The sequence below is a fragment of the Haliotis rufescens genome, unplaced genomic scaffold (genome assembly GCF_023055435.1).
Source record: "Haliotis rufescens isolate VD_foot unplaced genomic scaffold, xgHalRufe1.0.p SCAF_16, whole genome shotgun sequence".
NCBI classification, from domain to species: Eukaryota; Metazoa; Mollusca; class Gastropoda; order Lepetellida; family Haliotidae; genus Haliotis; species Haliotis rufescens.
Window position 1 is genome coordinate 19,340,489 of NW_025963846.1, and position 12,864 is coordinate 19,353,352.

The window sequence follows — 12,864 nt, forward strand, 5'->3', positions numbered from 1 at the left end:
TGTCATGTTATCCTGACTTAGTTGAGGGCTGCTGTGAAGGTCTTGGTTGTCATGTTATCCTGACTTTCTGGCATCTGTTCTAGGTTGAGTGTTGTGGAGAGTTATGGTTCATTTCAGCTTCTTTTCTTGACTTTGTTAAATATGTTTGTTTAGAAATATGGTACTTTTGAATTTATAACTTGCATAATGTCTATGCCATTTTGTTCCAAATGTTGTATATGGTCATCTGTTAATATTAGGGTTGGATCAATTACTAGCCTACTAAGTGTGAAATGTTGATTATTTGTCAGAATGCACTGAGCCCTGCAGTGGTAATGACAATTTGTCCAAAATGCCTGTTGCTTATTTGCCCTATGGCTGAAAAAGTGTCTTAATTCCAGATGCCTCACTACCATGTCAAATGGTGCCCTCGGTGTATGAATGAATTTAGTTTTGCATCCTTGGCATTTCTTTATGCGACCATTTAAAGCGATCAACTGGAAGTTGTTCTCTGTGTGCCCACCAAACCTAGTTTGATATCTGTGAGGATTATTCATTGATGATTTGTTTGGTTGTGTGCCTTTTCTCAGAACTACACTTGAAGTTGGTGATCTATTGCCCACATAGTCTTCATCTACCTGGCACACTTTGCACACAAAGGTTTCCTTTTGCAGTGTTCTAAATGATGCATTGCTGCCAGAGCATTCAAGGTGATACCAATACCTGCAGCTCTCACACTGCACCTGCAACATGTGCAATACAAAATTGTTATTTCTATTGTTTGTTATTTCATTTTAGTTGGGTTTTTTCCTCACAGTCAAACATATCATTATTCATGCTTATATTTCGTTGTGCTACTTTATAAGCTTGCTAAAACATGTTCACTTATGTGATTCATTTAATTATTATTTCCTGTAGGGCTGGGACGAGTCCAAATTTACTACCCGGGTACCCCCCCCCCCGCCCCTATTATCCGACCCTACCCGGCCGCCCGCTGTAGGCCTCAAGAGATTGGTACAAAATGTCCGATTGGGAAACATTTGACCGTACACCTGTCACCATGCATTTAGATACACGTATAAACTGATCTGGTCATGCATACACTGAAGTTGACTGAAGTTTTATCTTTATGCAAACATATAAAGCCAGAAGGTATGTTTACATATATAGTCAGAAAGAAATGTGACTATTTGTCACTTATAGTGTAACCATAGAGTTCTAGATAAGTTTTGCCATTAAACGATATATATATATAGTTATGTGACTAAACTCGGGTCCGGGTAGTCCCGTGGGTACCCGGGTCCTACTCAGTACCCAGCCGACCCGAGTACCCGAGTTACCCGTCCCAGCCCTAATTTCCTGAGTACTTTGTGTTGTAACTGGTCAAGAATTCTTACCCAATCTTGTTCCCTCTGTTTGGTTCCTTGTGTTGTCTTGACACATTTGCCAGTGGTATCCACTTGTGTATGCATTGAGCAGCCTCTACAGATGTCAGCCATTGCTGGTAAATCTGAAACAGTACATTCTCATGTTCCAATTTCTTTAGAAATATTCATTGCATTTAATTACTTTTCTTAATTTTTTCAATGGTGTAACTCCATGTCAGTGGTGTCATTAACTCACTCTGTATTCTTAAGTGATAATGCTTATCAACCAGTTAACATTTATAGAGAGTATTATATGAGCATGTGTATCATACTGATATTTAATGTGTATTCCATCATTTCCGTCAGTTGTAGTGTAATGTCATTCTAACCTTATTTCGTAAGGAAGTAAACAATGATGTCCGAATGATGTAAACCATATTCTGGTGCATGGGAAGTAATATTTGCCCTTGTGCACATGCAAATTTTATGAATTCTGTTATTTCTAACCCTTTGGGTTATAAAGAGTGGTATGTTTCTGTTTGCTCATGATTAGTTTCAGGAGTCTGTACTTACCAGAGTTTTGCAGCAAATATGATGCTATGTGTGTCCTGAATTCATCTGTGTCAAATTGGGTGGACATTTTCTTCCCATCAAGAAGGAAGTCAACAAACTGAAATTTCAAGTTATCAGTAAGGGTAAACTAGCGTTTATCAGTTTGAATATTACTAACAAAAATTATGCATTGCCATTTCTCTATATTGAACAGCTTGAAAAAAGTTAATATCTGTTACTAAGGTCATTTAGCAGTAATTAGCTGTCAAGTATGTGTCCTACCTTCATCACAAATATTCCACAGCTTGTGGAATCTTGTTGCAATTGGTGATTTGCTGTTATTAGCTTCCATCGTTTCTTTAATATTTCCTTGTCGAGGAGGCCCTTTTCACTTCTCACTTGGAGTATTCTCCTCCAAGCTGACAAAATTGCTTCTTTACTTTTATAAGACGTGTCTTCACCCAAAGGATTTAAGTATAAAATCTCATTTCTTTGTGGGAACACCACAAACATGTGCCAGTGCTTTCCTGTGACATATGGAGCAAGGATCATTTCTTTCAGAAGCAGATCCACCTGTTCAAGAAATAAATTCAGTCTTTTAAACATTATTCTTTGCTATGACCATCTTTTTTACTTATATATATATTCAATGTATTGATGAATGAGCAGGAAGATGTGTTCTTTCTGAAGTCAGTTTTGCTAAGTCAGTTATACACTCTTTAAATAGCAAGTCAACTGTAATCCCCCGCAGGTGTAGATAATGTTAGATGTACAGATATAACAGGCGTATATGTCACATGTACATAAGACTTCTACATTAAATCTTGCTTCACATGTCCCTTGGAGGGAGTAGAATGTTTCACTGTTGTTAGAGGAAAGGATTTGTCATGAATTGTGATGCTCATACTTGCTCTGATTTAAGAACCATTACAAACTTTTGACAATGATTGTATTCCTTACATTCCTGAATAATGGTGGTTGTCCATGATTAAGAATAACGTGTGTGGCAACAAGGCAATCCATCAGGTATACATCATCTCGATCTCGACATTTAGCCCCGCAGTATGCATTGAGTACCTTTAAAATTAGAAAGCAATGCATTCAAACTATAATACATGTGTTGCATTCACATAATTTATTACTGGATTGTCTGTTCCAGATGTGATTATTTACGGACCACTGTTATAAACTGAGTGCAGCATTGAAACAAGAAACAACAATTTTTGCTTTCATGCTTTCTGATATTTTGATGTAATTGAATGGTTAATGTTGCATTGAACACTGGTTCAGCTATGTTATCATGGAAATGATGTAATTGCTTTTCCTGTCAGTAAAGCCCAAACTAATATTCTTCCAAGAAAGCCATGTCTTAAGGGTCATGACAGACTAAGCATAATAATTTCGGGGAAGCTGCAACTTGGTATCAGTGACATGAACATCAGAATTACCAAAACAAAAAAGATATCAATAGATGTATCATATGCCAAATAATTAGTGCCTCATCAGATTTGAAAATAATTGGTTATTATGAACGTACCTCATCTGTAACTTCATGCCCTGGTTTCAGTGCTCCAAAGCTTCTTCCCGTCAGTTTATGTCCATCTACTACAGCCATCACAGCATTAGTGTTTGAGTGAAACCTCCATACAGACCCATAATCCAAAGGTATCGGCAGCTGAAACGCAAGTGAACGATAGCTGTCACTTCTGTAATGTTAAAACTTCAAACTCGTTGGTGGAAGAGTAGACTTGGTTTTGGGGACAGGCTTGCTGAGGACTAGGGGGTTATTTCCCACCTACTCAATGTTGCCCACATTCATATGTGGTCGTCCATGGCAACGTAATGAATTCGGTGGTCACGTTCAGTTACTGTGCATTTTTCTCAAATCAATCACTGGGTTGTGAGGTCAACATTAAGTTGTGTACAGGACACCATGATATAGCTAGCTGGATTCAAAGTGTGTATTCAAAACATCAAAAGTCAGTCCAACATTTGATTACATCTACCGGTACATATTCTGTTGTATTCGTAGCTCATTGACTTACTGGTTCACTCTGTCTCCTGTTGATCTGAAGTGTCCCCTCCCCTTGATTCTGTAATACAGGAATAGTATGTTTACAATAAGTTAATATTGAAACTTAATGAGAGCAACTGTACAAACAAGCAGGGTATTATGGTACAGATACGGCACATACGTTTTTGGTTGTGTGGTCATCTGTTGTTTGCTTTACAACTGTTTCTTTCCTCTTTCTCCCCACAAATTTTAACTCTGGCAAGTCATCAGAAACATCATCCTGCTCCTGCAATTGGTAACATAACAGGAATTTTCAGTATGCTACTTTTCCTCACAAAGTCCCAAACAAAACTCTTCATTTGGTTCCAATTAATACATTTTCAGTGACAGAATTTCTTCTATAAAGAATTTTATAGACATTCCAAATATGTGCACATAACATACCTCTGTGGATGTGTTCTGCTCTGATTCTGTCAGCAGGTCTATTACAGTCAGTTTCTTCCCTTCCTCAAATGTTGCTGTTGAAGTTGCCTAGGATCAGAGAATGAAGGTTTCATCTTTACTTTCATGGTATTACAGAGATTTATGACTTGATAGATACTTGTCAGTATTAAAAAGAGATGTAAGTAAATGTTTCGATAATATGTACCTAAAATGTACACAGTGCATGGATTCTACTAATAATACAAGACTGTTTGAAGAAACTTTTAGTATATTTTGTCTTCTCTCTTTATACTCACCATAAAACTTGCCATATCAGGTAGGTCATCTTCTGACTCTCCATGCTCCTGGAAGTGGTCAATTTTATTTAAGTATTCACACCTGTTTGATTGTCATTATTCATTGCAAACTTTAATTTTAATGCCACAGAATGTAGTCCAGCATGTGTATAAAAAGAAGATATCAGTTCTTGCGCCTAAGTTCAAGATGTGTGAACGTTTTTTCTCAAAACACATGCACGTGCACACACACACACGTCATATTTATAGTATTATTTGAAAGTACATGTAATGTTAAAACATCCATTCAGTATGAAACATGCATTGCTTAAACAGATGATTGCACATATGACTAAATGTATGTTTCTCTTTTTTTTAGTTCTGCTTTTCCTTTTCAATAGTTACCTTATTTTCTGTTTTTCTGGTAATATTTGAAAGCGATTTTGCCCTCTCTGCAAGTGAAATTGTGATCAATTACACATGGTTATTTGTTCACTTTATTTCTTCTTTAAAAAATCAATCATTTGTGTTGCAAAATGTATATCCTCCTTATAATCCTGAATGCACATTTAGAAATTTCACTTGTTCATGCACCTGATGAAAGTTTTTTTTGTGTTAATTTATTGATATTGTATTAATCATTGAGTCAATAGATTTAATACAAAACTTACGCATCATGCGTTTCTTCTTGTTGAGCAAATACTTTTTCTGTACTTTTGACGTAAAGAAATTTTTAGCTGCTGTTGGCATCTGCCTGTGTTTCCTCCTTTTCCTAAAACAGTTTCTATTTTGAACAGTTAGCTTTATCTTTTCTAGGGACTGGTTGGCCTCTGTTACTGTTTCCTGGCTGCTGCACCTCATCAGTAGATCCCTCAACTCCAACAACAACCTCACACTCGTTTGTTTCCTTTGGGCATTGCCAGTGTCATTTGCAGGCGCCTTCAATGTTGTGTCACTTTGCTCTGCACCAGTCATGTCAACAGCTGATGGAGAATCTTCTGAAGAGACTTTTGGAAATTTGACATTTATACCTGTTGGCAGAGATTTCCTACAGTCTTTGCTGACATGGAACATTTGGATGTCTCTGTATTGCTTGGGAAGGGCATCCCAAGGTAGTGTATTGTGATATAATGTTGCCAGAATATGCTTACATGGAAAGAAATATCTTCTAAAGTCTTGGCAAGAACAAAGATCTTTGTTTTCCCTATTTAAAACAACATTGTAATTGTTCACTTGGTAAGCAGATTCGCCTTTATGTATAGACTGAATCTGTGTCACCTCATTTAATCGCTTTCTGCAGTGGTCAAAGCATGTCAACCCTCTCCCATTCAAGAACCCTGGTACAGAACTCTTCAATGTCATCTTCATTCTGTCATTCTTTTCATAGTAACTGAAATGAAATTGTTTATTTGTAGAATATTTCTCAAGACTGTGTATGTGATAATTAGCAGTTAACCTGTTTTTAGATTTAACTTAATTGTGTCATTTGTGCATGCAGTAATTTTGTTTTTGTATTTATTAATAATCTAAGTTTAAGTGCATGTAGCCCATGCTTATGTTTTGTTGAATATATTTAGTTTATACACATCCATCCACACTGCCTTACCTCAGGTAACAATATATGGGTTGTTCTTTGTTGTTGTCATTTTGCCTATATCCCAATATGCTTGCACTCTTATCAAAACAAATTTGCACTTCTATGAGGATGTAATATGCATCGATGAGTGTGAAATACCTTACTTAAAATGGACTATCCCATGGTTAGACATTGATAAAGAACAAATATTAATATAGTGTGACTCATAAAAAATATGTTGATTCATCCATTACTGTTTTTACAATATTTAGCTGGTTTTTAATGTAAAATTAGATCCATCAACAATGTCCTGGCTAATACAAGAAGTGCATTTCGGATCAAATAAAGGTGTATTACTCCATCTCCCACAATCGATTTGTAAACAAAGACAAGATGTTCTAAACAATAGCAATTATGTGTATATCATGTACACATGTTTTGTTTAAGTATGTAAATATGTTTCCAGTGTAGTGTTATCATCTATGACTTTATGAAATCTTGCCTTACCAGAAATTGCCCTATCAGAATTCCTTTTTTGAATAACATGATCTTCAAGGTGTGGTCTGGTTACCAATTTAATCCAATCAACTGATGTAGATAACATCCAAATTTTGAGGTTACTAGCTATACTGTATCAACATTAGCCACTTCTAATGTATATTGGTAAAGTAAAGTTATTCTACAAAGACTTCTGTTATAAACAAAATGTGACAATTTTCTTGTGATACCCAGACGTTTTCCTCCTATTTACTGTAAACTCCATATCTTATATACATTGGAGTGAATGGTTTAATGATAAATAAATGATAAATTCAGATTTTCCACTATAATAGGCTATTCGTAACCGCATAACTCTCATCCATATGGGAATATTTTTGTATTAATTATGATACCGAGATCCTTGTATGCATTTACATTTTCTAAACATTCATAATATTTCTTTTTGCCTCAAAAAATAAGTATTAACACTTGGCCACAATTATCTTCAGTTTCTAAACGTTACAGCGAATCCAGCAAGTAATTTCTGTAGGTCTTTCTTGTAGAGTGTTAGTAATATGCTTACATCAGCATATATCAATCCACAACGAACAAATAGTGTAGGCATACTGGGATGTAGGCATACTGGGAACAAACCTGATATCTAAAACCTACTGTTATCTGTTATCAAATTAACTTAAGTAGTAGATCTAGATTACCTCTGTTGTCTGCTCTTGTGGTGTTTCATTAAAAGTTGAATCAGCCCTGTTATGCTCATGTCTGCAGTATGTTTCTGCTCATTCTTAAACAGAGAATGGAGCCTCTCCACTCCATTAGTAGTTGTCAGTCCCACATGCTGGTTGAAAGGTCTGAAGGCCATAGCCCATGGCTGGAATTGTAATATTAGCGTTAAATATCACACACATTCACAGTTTATATTTATTTTATCTATTTGTGTACAAAAGAATTCAACTTTTATTGTACAAGATGTTAATAAAACAAATAATAACATTGCAGCCTTTCTGTTGACTGTAACATTTGATTATCAGAACAAAATTAAGAATCCTGGCACAGTCTCTCAGATGTTTTCTAGGAACTGATTTAAATATGATGCATCAAATATGCATCATGAAAATAAAGACCAGGAGTATTCTGGATTAAAATTGGATCATATATGCATTTCACTTCATGGAAATTCAGTGGCCAACAAGTTGTGGGACTTTCTTCACATAACAAATTGCATACACTTTGTATCATTTTACCCACGTTTCTTATAGTGCATTCACCTTACATATACCTTAGGTGAGCACAGCCAGAAGTGGTCCATATAGTTGATGAAATTCATGTAGTGCCCCCACTGAGTTCTCAGTTCCTGTACTTTAGTCCCATAGCCTGACTGATCCAGGCAGGACATAATGTCGGACAAACTGAATAACAGGCATGAAAACATACTGAAATTCTCAATTGAATATTCATATAAGTAAATTTGCAAACATTTTAGAAAGTAAGTAATTTCAATATGTTTGAAAGGAAACAGGAATTTGTACCTAAAGACAAATAATATATACTGTTTAAGAAGTTCTAAATATCATAATATAATGTAATTTATAACATTAAAGAACTTGCAACACAGAGGAGATAATGGGATACACTGTGATTTAAATTATGGACATTTTGTGAAATTATTTATAGTCGCCTCAGTCTTGGCTGCAGCGATCTTAACATATATAAGTATAATAGACATATTTTGGATACTGAAATTAATTTCTGTTGATATCATACCGAAGATTCTTTACGTTTCTTTTTCATGTGTACAAATGACTTTAATCTTCCAAATGAAATGTATTTTCCCAAACAGTGCTATATAATAATTTGAATTTGAGTAAGGAATATTAAACCCAAATGTTATATTCTATTTAAAACATCATATTAAAAACTGACAGATTTTCAATGAAGTACTAGTAAATGAATCAACTGTACATATATTTATCATATGTACACGTCTAGCTTGGCAGGTATAATTAATTTATTACATTGAACCTTATGTGATATCATAATTGCTTCTTGTATTATGCGTCATGGAGCAGTATTAACAAAAGCAATTCGCTTGTTTACCATTATTTTTTCATATGTTTGTGAAAATAAAAACATTTAAATAAAAAAATATGCTTGTTTTTTATGTTTGTAACATAAATTCATCTCAGTAGTAATGAAACATTCAGGGTATATGTTGTATTGTTATGATAGTGTGTTTTCAAACTATTGTTAATACTTCTAAAGTTCTGTTGACTCATTACACAGAAAGTAGCACAGGAACATACTCTGACAATATTGCTTCCCGATCTGTCCTTGATGGTATCCTTTGCAGCCATCTTTTCCAGGCTTGCTTTACATGGAAATGGCAGATGTAAAAACTGCTTTCTGCAAACAGAAATCTTCATCGTGTGTACTTTCTAAATTTATTTCTCTATCATGAAATTTGATCCTCTTTTGTTTGAAAGGCATATCTGAGAAGTTGACAGATGACAAATTAGACCAAATTTAATGAATAACAACTTTTTTATTGTAAAGCTATTAAAGCATAACTAAGAAGTTCTTATCTATAAATTTTGTCTACTTTGTCATCTTTGTTCCATTTGTAAATGCTGCAACAACAACATGTACTTTATCACAATAACTTACATAAGTGAATACATTCTTTAACAATAAGCATTTGCTAGTATTTCATAAGTGGTTGAAATCTGGTATAAGAAATAGTGTCAGTGCTACCAGTAAAAGCCACGATTAAAGAAATGTAAAAGCTTCAAAATTTCAAATAGGTAGTGTGTGCGTGTGCATGCATGAGTGATGATGTAGGTGGACAATTTGACACAATAACTACATGTACCTGGAAAAATCTTTTGGATGACATTTTTTTCCCTCTGGTCATCATCAATTATAAATATTTCTGGCTTCCACTCCTTATGTAAGGAAGCAAACTTCTCCATGCCCTCCTGTAGACTATCAGTGGTCTGGTCTTCTGTTATGATGAAACCTACTGGAACATACACTGAATCTGTCCGTACTGCCAGTTGATACAGAGGTAGGTTGTACTTGTTAGTGTTGTATGTCGCATCCAGTAAAACAGCACTGCCAAACTTTTCAAGCATAGTCCTTTGCCAGTGTGTTGACATGACAAGTAAGAAGGTGTCACCTGAGGTGTCGCTGAAATGGCAAGATATCTTTATACACAAATATCTTTACAAATATCAATTTAACAAAGGCTGCATGGTATTGGTTTTATTAAGGCACATTGGAACATTGATGCATGTCATTGTATCCCAATTGAGTGAATCAATGCTCATGATGTCAGTCACTTGATTTTCTGGTCTAGATTTTACAGGTTGAAACAACAAATATTTAGATATACAAACAAACTTCGCTGTACCAAACACAGTTAAGAAAGATATATGCTTGCAGCACTATAATAGTTCTAAAAATGTACTAAAATTCTTCATTTGTGTAGAAGTACTCCTTGCATTGTAGCCAGAGGTGAATCAGGTCGTTTTTCATTGCAAGTCAGTCAGTATATGAAATAATTGGTCCGGGTTATAGTAGCAGGAAGATGATATTATTCTCAATAGCTCATTATCAAGATGAATTTGCTGAAAGTGAATCTAGATGCTTGGCATTACAAGTAAAAACGAATGTATGAATCAAGATGTGTACTGTTAAATCTTTTTAAATATATTCAAGTGAAAGGTGCATCTATCCACGTTAGCATATATGGGTCACATGTAACATCACTTAAAATGTTTTGAATGTCTTCAGTTTTAACATAACGATTATTGGGGGGTACGAATGGCCCAGTCGCTAAGGCGTCGCAGTTCGCTGTGCAGAGTTACATCCCTTGGACACGCCAGAAACCTATGATTGTGGGTTCGAATCCCGGTTGTCCGATTATGTTTCTAGGTTCGTCAGCACCATACCCGTGCTTGAGGGTTTCACCGAAGTGGTAAACGTCTGAGACCTGCATCACTTCGCGATTTCCTCCCACATTAAGCTGACAAGCCTCGATATAACTGGAATACTGTTAAAAGAGGCGTTAAACCAAACTCACTCACTCACTCACTCATAACGCTTATTCCATTCATGGAGAATAATTCTTAAAAAGAACACGTTGTCTCAATGAAAGATCGGTGTACTGTTAGCTTGTCTGCACTGTTATAAAGATAAAATGACTACACATCCATGGATGTATCATTCACAACAGACGTGGAGCAGGGCTAATCAGCACCTTGCGGCTGTTTGTTTATAGTAAGAGGCTTGTGCCATGGGGAGTGGACATCGGCATGTCTGATGACCATGAGCTCGTGACTGCTGATAAGATGCTGACAGTTTTATCACTAAACACAATTCTTTTGCTCAAAATTCCTAGTGAGCTAGCACTATAAATCAGCATCAGTCCAGACGAGTACAAGCTGCCACACACACGTGCATGCACGTCGCTATATAAGTGCAATAATCACCTCGCCTCACCACAATTGCACCATATGAATGACTACACGAGTGTGTGGTGAATATTGTTTATCGCTGACATCACAAGTTCTATGTAATATACACAGTTTTAATTCTTATTTGTTTAAAATGCAGAACAGCACACTCATTTGTGTGTATACAAACGGGTTCAGCGCCAACTTGTCACATCCAAAGGCTTTTTTGCAGCACCAATTTTATAGATTATTATGGAGTAGAAGCGAATAGACACAATAGCTTCACAATTATGTTTTCTGGGCTTAGGGGTATATATTAACTGCTTATGAATTAAGTTTTTTTACCTTACATTGTATTCATTATTTTCAAACGAATACTAGTATTTCCTTACTTTCTTGGTCGAAACCAGCAGCTGTCTAAACGTGAGTCTGTCTCATCTCTTTTCAGTTTTTCCAGTAAGTCTGAGATGACTCCTTGTTCCTCTTCGGAATTTCTGAAATTCAGTATGATTTTAAATAGAAACATTTGTTGAGCGAATTTGAAATAAAAACGTGCATGTTTGTTGAATCGTCATCCATTTAGTAGAGTAGAGTTTATGCGATCATTTATATCGTAGAATTGGAAAAATTGGGTTTAATTATAAAACACTACAGTGAGATGAACAAATGGTACTCCTGTTGGTCATTTTCTACAACTGTCTCAAATATACTGTTAAAATCAAATATTTGAAAACAATTCTCTTTGAATTGAAAACACATTGGGTAAATCGTCAGTCAACTTATCATATACCAGTCTAGAAACCTGTGCCGTGTTATTTACTCATATGTATACGCAGCAGTTAACGACATCACCTGTTGTTTCGTACAGCTGTGTGAATGTGGTTGTATAAATCCTTCTTGGTTGGACTGAACTGCCGATTCGTTGAATTTGGTTCTGATGGCATAAACTCCTTCATGAATTCCTCTACCCTCGCTCCAACTTCTCTGGGCCGCCTTTCACCAGTTTCCACGACTTCATGTATTTTGTTAATCACAATGTTGTCAACCCTGTTTGTGCCACCGCTCTCCTGCAAATTATTATTTTCTATAATAAACGTCGATCAAAACCTCACCTCCAAGAATGAAGAGTTGTAGGGGGAGGCCCACACTACCTGGAACCGCCCATAGTTTTCAGGCCCATACCTACATAAATACTGCGGACTGCTGAACGTTGATATAAATTAATCATTGCAATAAATGTAAGTTACTTTTAAGGACATTAACAAACTTAAATGTACATCGATCGCTCATCGCAACAGAAATATTTCATGTTTGATAGGCATTTCGTAGAAGTTGACGGGTGAAAAAGTAGACAAAAATGTTCTATGGATAACAACCTCTTTATAATACTGTAATAACGACGTTCCGGTATAGATTCTTATACCGTTGTCAAGCAAGACAGACTAATGAACGTAACAACAATTATAATACTTGAGAGGGATTAACATGAGGAGATTGACATGTACTGTTACGAGAGAAAAATATTATATTCAGGTGTCTAGCGTGTATGCATTTTAAAACCACCATAAACACATCATCAACAGATCACAATGTTATACGAGGCCCGGCCAGCTAGGGCATATTAGACACCAGTTACCGCTAAACGGTCAATAATAATAAAACCACTTACAGTGCTAAAATAATACAAATACCCTGTGTTAAAGGATGA

At 35.7% G+C, this 12,864-nt stretch overlaps 1 long non-coding RNA gene across 1 annotated transcript; it reads left to right on the top strand.

The window, feature by feature from the left end:
• The first annotated feature begins 936 nt into the window (after nt 1-936).
• LOC124146641 lies at nt 937-7,695 on the top strand. Its single transcript, XR_006862712.2, has 2 exons — nt 937-4,482; nt 5,448-7,695. It is a non-coding gene; the product is annotated as an uncharacterized LOC124146641 (long non-coding RNA).
• The last annotated feature ends 5,169 nt before the right edge of the window (nt 7,696-12,864 follow it).